Source organism: Maniola hyperantus, chromosome 3 (assembly GCF_902806685.2).
Source record: "Maniola hyperantus chromosome 3, iAphHyp1.2, whole genome shotgun sequence".
Classification (NCBI taxonomy): Eukaryota; Metazoa; Arthropoda; class Insecta; order Lepidoptera; family Nymphalidae; genus Maniola; species Maniola hyperantus.
The window spans coordinates 15,594,452-15,613,725 of NC_048538.1; the positions used below are offsets into that span (position 1 = coordinate 15,594,452).

General features: G+C 38.5%; 2 protein-coding genes across 2 annotated transcripts in view; both read left to right on the plus strand.

Moving 5' to 3' along the window:
- Positions 1 to 19,274, plus strand: part of LOC117996471 (23 kDa integral membrane protein-like) — a 191,256-nt gene that overhangs the window by 139,218 nt on the left and 32,764 nt on the right. The gene's annotated exons all lie outside the window — the stretch shown is intronic.
- Exn (Ephexin) overlaps positions 1,161 to 19,274 on the plus strand; it is a 122,103-nt gene continuing 103,989 nt past the window's right edge. Inside the window, exons 1-2 of the mRNA XM_069509459.1 lie at positions 1,161 to 1,305; positions 16,046 to 16,072. The gene's annotated coding sequence lies outside the window, so the exon portion shown is untranslated. The remainder of the gene's footprint in view (positions 1,306 to 16,045; positions 16,073 to 19,274) is intronic.

Consider the following 19,274-nt stretch of genomic DNA (forward strand, 5'->3'; position numbering starts at 1 on the left):
TGATAATGTTAATCCCAACTGAGACACCACCAAATGCAATGGATCACATTACCTAATATCAGGTGTTTTGAAAGTAGTAACTTTAGTAACCCGTATTACATATTAGTTTCCACAATTAACAAGATATGAGTGCTGCGTATCTGTACTAATTTCAGAATTTTTATTCGTAATTTTATTATTACGATTAGTATATAGAACACATGTCACATCAATACTAAACCACGCACTCTATATAGTAAAATGACGGCACATTCCACAAAAAAAAATTTGAGCTGCAACCATCGATATAAATGACAAGATATGGTCAAGCGAACGAAATTTTTCCCGGTTTTAACCAAATAAATCAGCGCCACCTCTTAGATACTAATGAACGACCCGTTTGTAATCCAGACGTCACTGTCCATGATGTCCGGTATGCTGAAAGTGCGCCTTTCCATGCTGAATGAGATGATTGCTCAGCACCAGAGCCTAGACGTGTTCAATTTAAATGTCAATAAAATGTATAGATCACTTATAAGAACCTTTGTGAATATAAATAGTATAAGTCATTAGTCATAAGTCTAACTTGTAATGCACTTTGGCATTAGCTGTAAGCATATCAAGTATCTACTATAAAATAAAATAAAATAAAAATACGATGTAATATAAGTCCATGGCTGCAACTCGTTTTTGCTTACAACTTGATGTCCAGTGTCATATTCCCAGCTTCGTATATATTTTTGTCCGAAAAAGGCTAGGTAATTTACTGAAATGACTAAACACCGTTATCTTTATTTAAATAATCGCAATTAAAGGAAATAATAAATTATTTAATGATAAAGCAATAAGCAATGGTAAAGATAACCTTTGATTTGGAGGGAGTTTTTCACTTGCCAGCAGGTCTGATTGCATATAAGCGCTAGTCTATTAAAAAATCGTTTTACGCACATCACATTTTTACGGTTATTTTAAGTATTTGTGCCATTACCAAACGTTATCTAACCTTATCTCGCACATGCACCATTAAATCAAATCGACATTGGCGTATGGCTTTATCAAGGTTTTCAGATTTCAAACTCATTATCGCCTAATTAAATTTTCTCGGTTACGCAAATAAAATCTGAATATCGCCTTCGAAGCCTCTTGGTCTTTGAGACGTGCCAGTCAACCGCCATCCGTGCGCAGACTCAGACGCATCGTCTTGCGCACCTTCACGTTTCTATAGTGATAGTGTAGTGTCTATGTGTGTGTTATCAACCCTTTATACTTTACGATACAGGAATTGATGGCTTTGCATATCGCTGGATTTTTCCCCGGTTTTCGTCGGTAAGTTGGAACTTAGAATCCATATTTAAGTTTTTAAAGATATGTGTCGTCGTGTTTGCACGTTTCCAATCAGTTCTCAGGTTCCTAGGTCGTCTATTAGCTCAATTACGTCAATATTTTATTGGTAGAGGCTTCGTATTTTTTGTTTAACGATCTTTTCAACTCATGGTTATGTATGAACTGTTCAAACATTTTCTATTTTTAAGATACAAGATAAAAACGTATGGTAGTGGAATCGACTATCTCTATGAAGGTATTTACTATTATTTGTTTCAAGGAGTGGAATGCAATGATTAGGTGCGTAGTTGCATTGAGTATTGTTGTAGAAATATCCGCCTTGCTAACAATAGATTCCTGGTTTACTTTCCGGTTGGGTCAAGGAAACTACTTTTTGTTAATGACCAGATTTGGTTATAATAGACACTACCGGTAAAATTGTAGCGTTAGCAGAATTGCAGTCCGGTACATCTAGACTACGTTGATATCAATTTAGGTTATATCACTAAACTGCCTGTCCAGGTTACTAGACCTTATCTTAAGACTACATCACGTTACATACCATCAGGTTGCAAACATACTAGATAAAAATACGACTCTAATTAATGTATGATTTTAGAGTACAGTCTACGTATTTAATGAACCATTACCTGTATTATAAATAAATGCGAAAGTGTGTTTGTTTGTTGGTTTATCCTACAATCACATCGCAACGGAGCAATGGATCGGCGTGATATCTGTATGGCCATATAGGTAAGACCTGGAGGATGACAGGCTACTTTTTATCCTGGATAATCAAAGAGTTCCCAAGGAATTTTCCAATTAAATCCACTCGGATGAAGTCGCGGGCATCAGCTAGTTTGTCATAATTATCACATCAACTAATTTCAACATCTATTAAATAATCACGTGTAAGAAAAGTGAAATTGGTATTTTGTAATTAAGGATTCTGGTTAAATGTCATGCATGAAATTAATTAATGGTGATATAATCTAGAAGATACTAATTAATATGTATTTTTGAGTTAATATTTTGAAATTGCATTGCATTATTCAACTCACTGGCGAAATCTTGTTCGTCCATATACATTTGCCGTTTCACCAGTGCTTGCGTATAATCTAAATGCATATAATTATGTTAGGGCCTATACAATTATTATAGACTTTAACTGTTTCTCCAGTAGGTATACTATATAATAAACAGTAGGTCTTGGGACTTAGCACCAAGAAGAATATTCCAAACCTCAGCCATGTGTCATAGTCTCACCTGTGGTTAAACTTGTTTACCATTTGACGTTTTAACAGCAAGTAACTGGGTGAGGAAATCGGTAAGTTTAAGGTGGAAGACACCTCTGTCCGCGAAATTCAAATAAAATTTGGTTTTTCGCAATTTGTAAACTATACGACAAAAGTAAGCTTATGGCATTCAATTGCGCCCTAGCAGTATCGTCTTTACAGGCTTATATAAAAGCCTTTAGTTGAAGTGTCCAGTTTAAGAAATTAGTCAAAATAATGAGTTTGACGTGAGCTACACTTGACTACACTTTTACAAAATTGTGAAAAACCAAATTAATTAGAATTCGCGGACAGACCCGTGTTGTTTAGGCTTGTTATTTTTTTTTGTGGTTAAGACCGCAGAAGTCTAAAGAGAATCATTCTGAATTGTGAATTTAAACAAATACTTTATTCTTTGCATATCAATTTCAGGCATGAAGGACTGTTTTAAGAATCAGAAACTAGAATATGAAGTTATTTGCCTATGAAAGGAGTACTTTGCCTTAGACAACTGGGTTATGGGGTGAAATAACGCCGCTTGCTAGTCCAATGTACAGCGTTCTAGTCTTGCTATCCTCGTGTAGATACGCATAGGACAAAATGTCTGGTAAGTAAGATGGAAAATAACAAGACTGGAAGAACCACGAAAAACAGAAAAACATCTCTGAAAAATTAAGGAGTTTGGCTGAGACCACAACACTGCGATGCGACGTCGCGTCGGGTCGTAAAAACCTACGACGTCGCACAATGCATTGTGCAAATTTCTGATGCGGTACCGCATCGTACAAACTGCATGTGACAACGTATTCCCGTTCAGTTGGTGTCCACATCTCTCTGTGTGCCATTCTGTGCTGTGTGTGTTTCTTGATGCGTCTTAACGCAAGTAGAAGTAGGATACGTGGCTTACTAGAAATTGATGGTCAGAGTTTTCTCGTACGATGCCGTAAGCGATAAAAATTTGCGTTGCGTCAACGCCTCGCATGGCGATGCGGCATTGCTTTTGCGATGCGATGTCGCACCGCAGTGTTGTTGCCTCGCCCTTTGTAACAAGATTGTAGTGCACAGCATGATGATGATGATATGGACTTGCGGAGTGTATCATAGTGTCCTACGTAAGACACTAATTAAATATGTAGTGATAGTACACGTATGTACAACCCGATACCAAATGCGATGTCCTAAATAACGAAATATTTACTCAGCTGTTTTCTATACAGAGGAAACCTGTATTGTAACGTTGAGGAATATAACTACCTACACCTATTGTAAAACAATAGTATTAATAACTAGCTATGCTCGCGACTTTCCGCGTGGACTACACAAATTTACAAACCCCTATTTCATCCCCTTGGTTTGAATTTCAAAAATCCTTTCTTAGCGGATGCCTACGTCATAATAGCTATCTGCGAGCCAAATTTCAGCCCGATCCGTTCATTATGTACTCGGAGCTGTGCGTTGATAGATCAGTCAGTCAGTCACCTTTTCCTTTTATATATTTAGAAGAAGAAGATGAATACTCCGTGACTAATAATAATTACATTACTTTAGCCTGGCTTCTCTGACATCCTGAGTCTTGACTCCTGACGTATTTGTGGCATTATAGATTATCGCGTCAAAAAGTTGAATGATATGCATTAAATATGTAACATTATCTCGTAAACCTGTTTTATCTGTCGCTCTGAAGATTTTCAGTGTTTATAAAAGACGTGCTTCATTTGCTTGATTGATATCGTTATCGAATGGAAGTTGGGTTGTTAAATTCTGTACCCAAAAGATATCCACATGTCCAATCTTATGTGTTTGTGTGTGCACCGATACTTTTATAAGGATACGTTCACAGAAGGACATGTATAATATTGTGCGGCGTATGGATAAACCATTGACTTAATATCATATCACTGGGATAAGCATCAGCCGTCGTTAAATAAATGGCATCATTCTCAGGGTTCAGACCGTTGACTTGTTGAGATAGACGGAAAAGCCTTGGCCAGCTAACTTTCTTAGTGAGATCAGTTTAACCAAGACGCAAAACAAATTGGCTTAGAAACTTTTTAAATGAACGCGAGTAATAGAGAACATGAAGAAAGCTCCTAGTGCAGGCCAGAACCCACAAAATGGCTACTAGTACGGCCAATAATATGTGTGACGTGCTGAAAGTTTTTGCTCCAAAATCTGTGGTTCCAAATAATAGAACGTGATTTGAAGAGTTTGAAGTTGACCATAGTCGACGCATTTTAAACTGAGTCGTCGAGTTATCTGTCTGTTTCGCTCGCACTTACAGGTCGTAGGTAAGTGCGACTGAAACAGATACGCATTTTAAACTGAGTCGTCGAGTTATTTGTCCGTTTCGCTCGCACTTACAGGTCGTAGGTAAGTGAGAGCGAAACAGACAGATAACTCGACGACACAGTTTAAAATGCGTCGACTATAGTACTTCCACCATGTTGCTTGATGCGTTTCGATGGATCGGAGATAGGCTTTAGGTATCGACAATTGCTTCCTTAGGCTTATTGTTCATAACAATAACACACCTTGACACCTTGACCCGTCATAGCTAGGGAGGTCATATTGGAACAATGGTTTTTAAGACTTTTCATTTGAAAGTCCTCTGTAGTGTGTACCCTAGTCTTTAAACCCGACTTCAAATAAGTCAATTTCTTTATGGGCGATTCTTGGCTGACTGGTCTTTAGTCGTCATTTGAAATGTGATATGCTTGGGAATCCATCTCTACTCCTCCGTTTGCCGTTTTTGTATATGAGTCTACTCCTCACTGACAATTGCCTATAATAAATAGTCTAAAGATCGGAATAGACGACCTTTCTTGTACAGAGATGGATTTTCAAGCAGTCACAAACCAAAAGTGATGACCACGATCACGAATGCCCAAGAATCACCCAAGAAATTGACTTGTTTGATGTCAATTTGAATTGTCGTCGCCAACCGATAGATGTCCACTGCTGGACATAAGTCTCTTGTAAGAACTTCCACATGCCGGGGTTTTGTGCCGCCTGATTCCAACGGCTCCTTGCGACTCGTTCTTTTTTTTTTTTTTTTTTAGATAGAAGTTAGCCCTTAGCTGCAATCTCATCTGGTGGTAACTCCTACCAACAAGACCACTGCGCCAGGGAGGTTGATGCCGTCTGTCCACAAACGTGCGAGGTCGCCATTTCAGCACTTTGGGACCCCAACGTCTATCGGTTCTACATACATATTATGTGTCTTTCCATTACCACTTCAGCTTCGCAATCCGTTGAGCTATGTCGTTTACTCTGTTTCTCCTACGGAACTCCTCATTTGTGATTTGATCATGTACAAAAACTCCGAGCATAGCTCATAGGGCATTTGAATGCTGGCCTTTATTCGAACCGTCTCAATTCTATGCATTGCTTGAACGAAAATACCCAAAAACAATTTAAAGAAATGTCTTTTTTATCGCACTTAAGACGATTATACTTAGTCGTAAATGTAAAAGTAAGGTATCAACATCAAGATAATATACATATTTGGTAAATGCGTTTTCGATGCAAATCCATATTTATATAATTCGTAATTTCTTAACAGCTCATTCAGTTTTGAGGGTTCCGTACCCGAATGGTGCCAGCGGGACCCTATTCGTCCGTCTGTCAGCGGGCTGTATCTCATGAAACGTTAATAGGGAAAGAATTGGGTATTTGACTCCAATTTTTATTACTTTATTATAAACTAGGATAAAAATACGTAATGACGTAAACGGAAAAAACTAATTAAATCGATCAAATAACAAAAAAGTTATAAGCATTTAAATATTTCTGATTAGACAGAGATAGCGATATAGCATTTTGACGTCACACCTTACTAAGGCCATAGTAACTTCGTGTGGTTTCATAAAATTTTCGTTTTGCGAGAAAGGGATAGAAGACCCTCCCACTCCAAAATTAAAATGCCTGTAACTTTGTAAATCTTTGTTGGATTTTAATTTTTTTTTTCAGGGTAGTACGTCATTATTTTTTATCCTAGTTTATAATAAAGTAAGTAATATTTATCAAATTCAAAAGTAGGAAAATACCCAATTGTCACAAGGTGAGTAGGTATTTCTATTTGGTGTTCTGGAGTGGAGACTGCGTATCGGCAAGCGAAGTGTGGGACGACCTCCAACCCGCTGGACCTTTTGTTTTGTCTACCATAAAGCACCATTATATTATAATGGCAGCTTTACTGACGCTGGACTGGCGACCTTAAAAAGGTAGCGGGAAGTGGATAGATGAGTAGGGAAGGCCTATATCCAGCAGTGGAGGCAAACAGGCTGACTGATTGAGTGATCTGTTGTGGGCTCTTCTCAGACCTGGGCGCGTTTGGAAGCCTCGTAGCTTTAGTTTTAAGTTTGTGTAATAATTATCACCACTATATCTTACAAATCCAACAAATGACAATCGAAAAGAGTAATTTACTACCTATTTTGAATAAATCATTAATTGACTTTGACTTTGATTATTTCTATTGCCGCTCATCTTGGTTTTTTATAAGTTGTTGTGCGCGCTTATGAAAAACCAAGATGGCAATTTCGATATGGCTGCCATTTAAATTAACAACTATTGTACGTTGGTACTGAACCCTTCGTGTGCGAGTCCGACTCGCACTTGACCGTTTTTTTTAAGTGCGTGTTCAGTAATAATGTAACTTCCAATTCAAAATAAAAGTTTTACATATTTCCTGATTTCGTTTTTGATTCAAATATTGTGTAAGTTCCAGATAATAAAGGCGATGTGTAGCAGTTCTTTACGTTAGATTCAAATCACTTGTTCCCACTAGATTACAACATGGGGTTATTCAAGGGGCGGACCAGCAAATTCCTGAAAGGCCGGCAACGCATCGGCAGTTCCTCTGGTGCTGCAAATGTTCATGGGCGGCGGTAATCACTTTTGCTCGCTATCTCTTTTAAAGAAAAACGTTTTTTTTTAAATAGAGAATTTTTAATCACATAATTAATATTTAATCGAACTATAACAGTGGAAGACAAGAGCTAGCGCGTGCCAGACCTTGGTTATTTTATATTCAAACTTCATAGTCGCTGATCGTATCTCCCTGTGCTGGTGACATTACGCAGAGAAACTTTCAGCTTTTATTAAATAACGAAGGTCTAACATGCGCTGGCTCCAAGTCTATGGCTGGCTCTCTCTACCAGGTAAACCTGTTTTCGGATTGAATTTAAAATATTTTTTGATAGAGTTCTCTAATAGAATAAATAGTACGAAAAACATTGCTTCACTTGTGATTGGTTGGCAACTCAAAATGGTTAACGCCCACTGTGTTTTTTGTCTTTATCATTTGTATGGGACTAGCTTCTGCTCGCGGCTTCGCCCGCGTGGCCTACAGGTAACAAATGGCATTTTTTTTCTTAGCTGATTGATACCTCAAGAAAAAACCTACTTTCCAAATTTCAAGTTAATAATATCAATAATTAAAACTGTCCCATACAAACTTTTATCCCCTATTGTACCACCCTTATGGGCGAATTTTCCAAAAATCCTGAAACACGTATTTCTTCATTTGTAACCGAAAACCCAAATACCAATTTTCATGCAAATAACTTGAAAAATGACGGACTTTCATTCAAACTTCCATCATCCATTTAACCCACTTAGGGGTGGAATTTCGAAAAATCCTTTCTTAGTGGATACTTACTCTTTACAAAGAATAAACCCTCCAAATTTCATGTCTTTAGGACCAGCTGTTTAGGCTGTGCGTTGATATATATGTCAGTCAGTCAGTCAGGACTTTGAATCTATATATATAAAAGGAAAAGGTGACTGACTGACTGACTGACTGAATGACTGACTGACTGACTGACTGACTGATCTATCAACGCACAGCTCAAACTACTGGACGGATCGGGCTGAAATTTGGCATGCAGATAGCTATTATGACGTAGGCATCCGCTAAGAAAGGATTTTTGAAAATTCAACTCCTAAGGGGGTGAAATAGGGTTTTGAAAATTTTTGTAGTCCACGCGGACGAAGTCGCGAGCATAAGCTAGTTTTATATATATAGAAGATTACGTAACAGAGAGAGCCCTATACTAACTTCTCTCCGTGGATAGAGTATAGTATTGAAGGGCATGATATTGTTTATGCCAGTCACGAGTGAACGGCCGGGCAAAATCACTGGACTGGCGGCAGAGCCAATAGCATAGCATATTATACGTGTATGTGTGAATACCTCCGTGTCTAGTGCACCTCGACATGCCTGGCAAGATTCCTTAGCATTGATTTAAATTTACTTTTTTATGTTTTTTTTAGGGTTCCGTACCTCAAAAGGAAAAACGGAACCCTTATAGGATCACTTTGTTGTCTGTCAAGAAACCTACAGGGTACTTCCCGTTGACCTAGAATCATAAAATTTGGCAGGTAGGTAGATCTTATAGCTAACATTTGGGGAAAAATCTGAAAACCGTGAATTTAGGGTTAGATCACACAAAAAAAAATTAAATTGTGGTCATGAACTAATAATTAGTATTTTCAACTTTCGAAGTGAGTGACTATATCAAGTGGGGTATCATATGAAAGGTCTGCACCTGTACATTCTAAAACAGATTTTTATTTATTTTTATGCATCATAGTTTTTGAATTATCGTGCAAAATGTCGAAAAAATACGACTGTAGTACGGAACCCTCATTTCGCGAGCTTGACTCGCACTTATTATATATATATGTATATATAATAAGTGCGATAATAAGTGTGTTATATATATGTTTTTTTAATTCATGTAAACTTTTTACAAGTATTTATGAATAGTCAGGTAGTTTTAATTTACCACTGGTTCGGAATGCCGTTCAATTTTCAAATTCAATTTGGTTTTTCAAAATTTGTAAACTTATGCGACAAAGTAGACTTATGGCATTCAAATTTCGCCCCTAGCAATATCATCTTCACAGGTTTATATAAAAATCTTTACTTGAAAGTGTCCAGTTTAGGAAATTAGTCAAAATAATGACTAATTTATGAGTAGCTCACATCAAACGGATTATTTTGACTGATTTCTTAAACTGGACACTTTCAAGTAAAGATTTTTATAGAAGCCTGTGAAGATGATACTGCTCGCTACCAATTTGAATGCCTAACCAAGCCTACTTTGTCGTATTAGTTAACAAATTGCGAAAAACCAAATACTAGACATGCATTTATTTTGAAGAAGTATTAATAAAAAATTAATTGAATTATTATCAATGGTTAACAAATAAACTATTAATAAACTTAAATCTAAAAAAAAACAACATTAAATTAAAACTAAAATAAATTAAATTAAATCTAAAACCTCGTCGAGACCACCGCAGCGAGGCATTGTACCCAAGATGCTGGCAGCATTACCCCTTTGGATGGCCAAACTAATTCTTTGGCCAAGGTAGCTGCCAGCTCTCGGTTCCCCGGTTGACTCGATAACTCTTTTCGCAATTTCTTCAAAAAGAGCTCGAGCCCCCGGGCCCCACGGCCCCAAGGTCTCCACACCAAAAGGCACGAATACGAAGCTCCCATCGAGGTTTTCATATTTGCGCCTCTTGGCCTGTTCGGCGCTGAAAACCAAATTAAATTTGAATTTCGCGGGCAGACCGTGTCTTCCCCACCTTAACCAGCTGCACTATTAAAAAAAATTCAAGCGGAAGCACATTCACTTTCCTTGCGAAATTAGTGATGTGCTTCGTCGACTACTGAACCAAACATTTAAATTGATACCATTGATTAGTATCGAGTACTGAGCGATAATTTTCTATCGTATTTTCTTTGCAAAAATACTGTGTAGGTACAACAAAACGGTGTTTTATATTATACATTAATTCACTATGAACACTTACTGAATCTTGATAACTTAGTTGAGCAGTAACCTTGCAGCATCAGGATTGAGGAGTTGGATCCACCACGCACATCCTATGTTGATTAAAAAAAATGCATATCGGTTCTGAAACCTGGAAAAAATCGCGAATTGAGAACCACCTCCTTTTTGGAAGCGAGTTAAAAATATATATATAATTCGACGCGCTAGTACGAATAGGCTAGAAATTGTTTTTGTATTGGCAGATAGAAATTGTTGTCCTGGAAAATATAAAGTTCCCACGGGATTTTTAAAACCTAAATCCACGCGGGCGAAGCCGCGGGCATCAGCTAGTAATTAATAAAGCAATAATTTTTTCAAGTTTATTTTCTGTTCTTGAACATTTAAAATACATATACAATGCATTATAAAACACAGTCCGACAAGGCTCTCTTGGCACTTGAATGACATTGACGGGGGGACGCTGTTGGAGAACAAAGGCTTAGAATATTCAAACAAGAACAAAGGGAACACTTGACGGCAACGTTAGTTGCGATTTTCGCCACACACCAAGATATACTTGTCGCACTGTATCTACTTCTATTCTAGGAAAGGATTTACCATTAGGAAATCGATTAATCGATAAAATACCGGAAACTAAAGAAGCGCATCACTATCGTTGTTTCGATCGATGATAACGTGCGCCCGCGCAGATAACATCTCTAAATGTGCGTGTCTTGTCGATGTTCCGATGTAATTTACTATTTTGACAGCTCTTTACTGTCTAGAGTGTTTTATCATGCTAAAGTAGATAGTGGTACTGATTCTGAGAACAAAAAAGTTTTAGAGTATTCGCATCCTCTTCTTACTAATGTAATATGAAAACGACAGACACAGTTTGACCTCGTGACTTTAGCTGCCAGTTTCGAGCCTATTGTTTAAATTTGTAGAGTGCACTTGGATGTTCCGTCACTTTTTAGCAATATTAAAAAGAAAAAGATGCAGATACTCTAAATTTAGTTTAGAGAAAGACAATAGAATCGGCGCCAATTTGACATTTTGAAAAATGGTTCTATATTAACTGTCTTTGTTTAATGATATGCTCGTCTCAACTCTCAATAAATGAATGCCGATGTGCCATAAAATTGATAGGTTTTAAGTATTCATATTTATAATACCTATCAGAGAAAATATTATAGTACTAGTAGTATAGGAAAAGTTTGATTAGATAGACTATAGTTATCTGAGCAATTTGTAGCCGATATTTTGACGATCTAAAAAACCACATACATAATAATAAATCAAGCCAATAACATAGCAATGATTCATTTTTGTAACAGATTTAAATGAATGCTATCTTAGTAATAATGTATTAAGTAGTGCTAATTATTTTATTGTAATTAGAACCTTGTCTCCATGTAGAGAGGTGTGGTTATATAAATATTATTAGATATCGTCATTTGTCGTCTTTGAGTCTTTTGGCGTGATTCATAAAATTAGCTTCTAGTTTGCAGTATAGTAGGTCAATGTATAAAGTTGAAATCCGTTTTGATGACATGCAAGACGCAAGCATCATACAAAAATACTTAACTATCTATAGTAGGTACACGACAGACTGAGATGCCAATTGGGGTATGAGACGCACTGGATAAGCGCGGAGGTTGTGCGGGCGTGCGGGGTGTCCCCACCCCGATTGCCATCTAGACCTGTCGCGTAATAGATAGGTACTTAATTCTACTTCAGATTCTACACAAAAATGTTTCTACCGTTGTCCATCCAACCGATGTGCCCAAACCGGTTTCATTAGAAAGGCAATAATGCGAAGATGGTTTTGGAGTGGTTTTTTTTGCGTAGTAAACGCCTGGCATCCGCTAGTCTTAACTAAGTAGGTACCTCCTGAATGTATTTTCTTCGTTTTCTTGCGTGTGTCACTGCAAGCTATAATGTAAAACGGTGCCTAAAGGTCTGTACGCACCTAAGCTGCGCTGCGCGTCACTGCACGTCGCGGCACAGAGCGTCAAAATATTATTTCTATCATTTTGTATGGCGCATATCGCACTAGAGCGGCTCTGCACAGCGCTTAACCGCGCGTTGCCGCGCGTCGCGGCTGAGAGAATATTGTGAAGCGCGGAGAAGCGACGCGCGGTGCAGCGACGCTAGTGCGACATACCCAGCGGCGCGTCGCGTCGCTTCAGAATGCGTACGGCGCTCGGATAAGATACACGCGCATCGAGTTAAGTATTTAATGTATAGGCGTGATAGACCTCAAAATAAATAACGTAGTTTTAATTATTGACACATGACGGGCTCTTAAAAGTATATCCTCAAAATTCCCAACCCCTAGGATGTCGGCTTCCACCCTTTCCCTCTTCAATGTCGCTCATCTTGCGACGTTGTTGTTCGTACGCGATCGGGCATAGAAGTGACGCGCAAGTGACGCGAGCTGCCGCGTACTGCAGTTGTAGTGCGGTAGCTGTTACCGTGAGCGGCCTGATGTGACGCTTTCTGCAGTCGGACTGAAGCGACGCGCAGCGCAGCTCAGGTGCGTACAGATCTTTAAGGTATGATTCCGAACCACGCTGCACGCAGCAGCGCTGCCGCAACAGTGCTGTCACCAGCTGTCACAGTACTGTTGCGGCACTACTGGTCCCCATACAATCTCTATAAGCTTATATGACATTACATTCCGAGCTAGGCAGCAATGTTCCGCTACATTGCTGCCGCGACATTGCTGCCTAGCTCGGGTCGGGACTTTGGGTACGGAACCCTAAAATTAACAGCAATGAGTAATCGGGAGCTGGTGTGCACAGCTGCGCTTATCTGCTATAAATACACTGACTGGCCCTTGTTTCATATAATTTGTGCGATTAACTTCCATGAAATCAACATTGTGAATAATTGTGCCCACCACACAATCGACTTCCAACATCAATCGTGCCCACAATGTTTACATACCCAGAATCCTAATCTATATTTTACAGCAAGCAAACTTACCGCCGCCCATGAATATTTGCAGCACCAGAGGAACCGCCAATGCGTTTCAGCTGCATAATCTCTACATACCTAGTCTACACTATATAATATTATAAAGAGGAAAACTTTGTTTGTTTGTTTGTTTGTTTGTTTGTTTGTTTGTACTGAATAGGCTCAAAAACTACTGGACCGATTTTAAAAATTCTTTCACCATTCGAAAGCTACATTATCCACGAGTAACATAGGCTATATTTTATTTTGTAAAAAAATAGGGTTCCGTAAGATATTTGGGTTTTTCGGACACAAGGTGTAAAAAATCAACCAGAAAAGTTACTTATTTTGCGTACGCTGCCTAAACTATAAAAGATAGAACCATAAAATGTTCTAATTAATTGTAGATCTTATAAATATCTACAAAAAAGTCCGCGACACACTATACCCATCTATGTCGAGTGAGGCACAGCAACCATTTTTTTATTTAAAAATCTTGAATTTTTTTTGGACTACATTTAAACGCGTTTATTTTACTCATGCTATTAATCCTTATCAAAATAAATGATTTCATCACTAAGAACAGTTTATGGAGATAATATTTGGTCTTTGAATGATTAAAATTGGACGTTTGGTTTTGAAGTTATGGCGAAATTAAAATATTACGATTTCTGCTGCACGGCCCGTTGTATTATATAAAGAGGTAATGTCGTTAAGTTTGTTTGTAGGGGGTAATCTTTAGAACTACTGAACCGATTTTAAAAATTCTTTCACCAGTAGAAAGCTACATTATTCCTGAGTGACATAGGCTATACGGGATCTTTAAAAACCTAAATCTACGCGGGCGAAGCCGCGGGGATCAGCTAGTATAAAATAAAGTCGCTTCCCGCGTCTGTATGTATGTATGTTTAATTTTTTATTTTTTTTTATTTAGATACAAGTTAGCCCTTGACTGCAATCTCACCTGGTGGTAAGTGATGATGCAGTCTAAGATGATAGCGGGCTAACCTGGAAGGGGTATGGCAGTTTTTATTATACCCATACCCCTTTGGTTTCTACACGGCATCGTACCGGAACGCTAAATCGCTTGGCGGCACGGCTTTGCCGGTAGGGTGGTAACTAGCCACGGCCGAAGCCTCCCACCAGACCAGACCAGAAATTTAGAAATTATAAAATTTCAAACCCCTGCCAGGAATCGAACCCGGGACCTCCCACTATTAAGACCACAGCGCTCACCACTGCGCCAGGGAGGTCGTCAAATGTACATGTATGAACGCGTAGATCTTTTAAACTACGCAACGGATTTTAATGCGGTTTTCACCAATAGATAGAATGATTCAAGAGAAAGGTTTATAACTATAGTTTAATTCTCATAAAAATAGAGATCCCTAGAGAAATGGAAATAATGTGAATTAGGTCGAAAAATAATCCTCTCATTTCAGAGTTTCCGAGGCAATGACACCTCAATGACACCACATTAGTATCTACGTTGCACCCATGCGAAGCCGGGGCGGGTCGCTAGTGTAAGAATAATTATTATGATTGCAATTGACATGGAATCATGTTAGTTTTCGCCAGGAAGTGTTGATGACATCTATTGTTACAACTTGCATTGTTCCTGTAAAGCGAAAGTCATTACGAATAGAATCGATTGTTGCCCCTTTAGGCCCTATTAGATATAATAAAAATACAAGATGTATTTATATATATTATCTTAGATAATTAAACCCTTACCCTTCCCATTATGAGAAGGGACTCGTGCTCAGTAGTGGTACAGGCGTTGAGTTATGAAATATGATTAAAAGAAAAAAGTGACTGACTATCTATCGACGCACAGCTCAAACTACTTGACGAATCGGGCTGAAATTTCGCATGCAGATAGCTATTATGACGTGGGCATCATACATAATATTTCGTGGGGTACAGAATATTTCAAAGAACCTTATACACGTTGTGGCCCAAAGTTGCTGGAATACACTGCACAGAAGAACGTAACGTTGGCAGACCACCCAATAAATGGACATGCGATCTTCAACAAGTCGCAGGGAACCGCTCTTTAGATAGAAAAAAATACGCACCTTCCAAGAGGTAATTTTTAGGGTTCCGTACCTCAAAAGGAAAAACGGAACCCTTATAGGATCACTTTGTTGTCTGTCTGTCTGTCTGTCAAGAAACCTGCAGGGTACTTCCCGTTGACCTAGAATCATGAAATTTGGCAAGTAGGTAGATCTAATAGCTGACATTTGGGGAAAAATCAGAAAACCGTGAATTTAGGGTTAGATCACACAAAAAAATTAAATTGTGGTCATGAACTAATAATTAGTATTTTCAACTTTCGAAGTGAGTGACTATATCAAGTGGGTTATCATATGAAAGGTCTTCACCTGTACATTCTAAAACAGATTTTTATTTATTTTTATGCATCATAGTTTTTGAATTATCGTGCAATATGTCGAAAAAATACGACTGTAGTACGGAACCCTCATTGCGCGAGCCTGACTCACACTTGGCCGGTTTTTAAAAATAAACTTAAATTAATGTGGACGAAATCGCGGGTATCAGCTAGTTATAGTTATGTAGGCATTGGTATTAATGAAACAGAGCTACTTTCAGCCATGTAATTTATTGCACAGCACAAAGAAATAAACCGATTGACGTAATAGCATGTGAAATGTATTGTAATTTGTATCGCTAGCTAAACATATTGTGTTATTGTTTCAGATACCAACCACATCGTTCCCGCATATGGTATGCGTGCTTTGTATTCATTTTATAAAAACTAATTAAAGCAAAGAGGAATGGAAGAAAACAGCGTTTTTCGTATTTGAACTGAGTTGCCAATTTTATACCTAAACTAGCTTATGCTCGCGACTGTAGTCCGCGTGGACTACACAAATTTCAAACGCCTATTTCACCCCCTTAGGGGTTGAATTTTCAAAAATCCTGTCTTGCCTACTTTGGATGCCTACGTCATAATAGCTATCTGCATGCCAAATTTCAGCCCGATCCGTCTAATAGTTTGAGCTGTGCGTTGATACTAGATAGATCAGTCAGTCAATCAGTCAGTCAGCCACCTTTTCATTTTATATACATATTTAGAAGATTAAAGAGTCGTTGAACAAGAGCGAAATTAAATTTTACAAGAAGAGCAAAAACCTAAAAGTTGTTGAAACTTTACTGCAATTATGACGTTTTGATTGAAATTACGAACTTTGGACAATTTTAGGCCGTTTTGCTTGAAAATGAGTTTCAGCTTTGTAATCACGTAGGTACCTACCTTACTTTGGACTTTAATTTTACCACAGTTTTAGGCCGTTTTATTTGGAAATGTGTTTTTTATGGTTTTGTAATTTATTTTAATTAGCTCGTTTTAATTATGAATTTGTATCAAATATTTAGCTATCAATGAATTTCTCCGAAAGGATTATGCAATCAGTATTGTGTAACCAACCTGTCAGGAAAGCGGTGCCATCATTTTTTAAAGGCAAGGTGTAAAACCAGACAGTGTCTCTCGATCAACAACCATAAAATGTCAATAGTAATTTGCAAAGTGCATCAATGCATTGTGCTGGTTTCAGTGAAGCCAGAGTGAACTAGAGTGAGGGAACGGTTTGTTTAAAAAAAAGAAAGAATATTAGCCATGCTAATCATGACTAATATTCCCCTTTCCCCTCTAACTAAGCGTAAAGCTTGTGCTAGGAATAGGTACGACAATAGTGCAACGGGTGGGGTTTGAACCGCCGACCTTTCGGAATTCAGTCCGCTCCTCATCCGTTGAGCTTTTGAGGCTCTAAAGTCTAAGGTTTGAGCCTGAATCGACGATATCTAAATATATAAAAGGAAAAGCTGACTGACTGACTGGTCTATCAACGCACAGCTCAAACTACTGGACGGATCGGGCTGGGCATGCAGATAGCTATTATAACGTAGACCCGCTAAGAAAGGATTTTTGAAAATTCAACCCCTAAGGGGGTAAAATACTGGGTTGTTTGTGTAGTTCACGCGGACGAAGTCGCGGGCATAAGCTAGTTATATTATATAGGTACTAACATGATCGTATCATCAAAATAATGTCACGATATAACTAACATATTGTGAGTATAGAGACTGAGAGCGCCGTGGCTAGGTACCACCCTACCGCCAATGCCGTGCCGCCAAGCGATTTAGCCTTCCGGTACGATGCCGATTAGGAACCAAAAGGGGATGGGTTTAATAAAAACTACCACACCCCTTCCAGTGGCCCTACCGCGGTTGTTTGACAGCTACAATGTCACGATCGCAATCATCTCTGATTGGTTAATGCTCGCTCACTATTGGCCACAATGCATTGTTGCAACAAGAATCGCACAAATTCAGCCAATCAGAACAATTGAGATTGTAATAATGATGCATGCAGGTTTTAGACAATCGCCCTACTGGTTAGCACGCATCCATCTTATACTTCATCATCACTTACCCCCAGGTGAGATTGCAGTCAAGGGCTAACTTGTATCTGAATTGAAAAAAAAGTAAAGACTATAAAGATTTTAGCGTTTAAACTATCGTGAGTGATTTCCATTATATATACATATCACTCACGCGGCTTTACTCACGTGTTTAGTCGACGTTAGCCTCGGAATGGTTCGAAACTAACTAACGTTGACTAAACACGTCACTAAAGATTTTAGGGAAAAAAAACTATCTACTAACGCTAACAAAGAAAACAACTTTCAGAACTTTAACATTGGGAGAGTTTCATAATGAGTAGGCGTTAAATAAACTTACATAACTGACTGACTAAATTATGATTCATTGAACTCTCGCATTTCGCTCTCAGTAGGCATTGTCGCCGAATTTCCCCAACCGGGGGAAGACGGGTTTGGACTTAAATTGTTTGCGCAAAGACGTTTCTACAAGCAAAATAAACTTGTTTAAATTGTCTACATAACGTACATATGTACAAGTATGATATTATGTCATGTACTTAGCCAATAATTGTTCTTTTTTTTTTAATTTTGTTCCTCTGTATGAAATAATTTTAACTCACTCTTATATATTGTTAATTTTTCGAGAAAATCTGTAATTGGCCATACTTCTGTAATTAGCATTTAAGAAACTTATTGTAATATTTCGCTGTTGATTTTCCTATAATAAATAAAAAAAAAAATGTAAATAAAGACTGAATCACAATTCAATCCATGAAATCGCAACGCAAACCAAATCGTGGTATTTCTATCTTCTTCTTCTCTGGTCGACGGTCACCTCAAATACGGGCAGCTCAAAAAGCCGCAACCGCGATAGCTCGGTCCTCCAGTTAGCTCCTCGTTCGTGCAGGTTGTCGGGCACGCAGGGCACCCAGTCATGTACGCAATGTCTGTCTGGGATGACCAGAGATGAAGCCCCATCTCGCTAGGTTTGCCCGAGACTTCCCCACTCCTGCTCTGAGGCGGTTTAGCGACTTCCAGATATTTATTTTCCAGGTATTTCTATGATCGTCATCGTCAATCATTAGATGTCCATCGCTGGACACAGGTCACTTGTACGGACTTCACACATCGCGGTCTTGCGCCCAGTAGCCAGAAGCGGCTCCCTGTGACTCGTTTACTGTCGTCGGTTCTTCCAACTAAACAAAAATAGTAGCCAGCCCAAACCATTATTTTTAACGACTGCCCAAAAAAGCAGGGTCAGGTTTTCAGGGTTCATGTATGTATGTATGTGAGTTTCTTTATTCCACCACTAGAGGATGCCCGCGACTTCGTCCGCGTGGATTTAGGTATTTTAAAAATCCCGTGGGAACTCTTTAATTTTCCGGGACTAAAAGTAGCCTATCCATAGTAGCTCATCCCCGAGATACAAAATATATCAGTACCCTAAATATTTATGCCTATGTAAATTTTCGGGATGTAAGCTAACTCTGTACCTACCAAATTTCATCAAAATCGGTTAAACTGTTGGGCCATGAAAAGCTAGC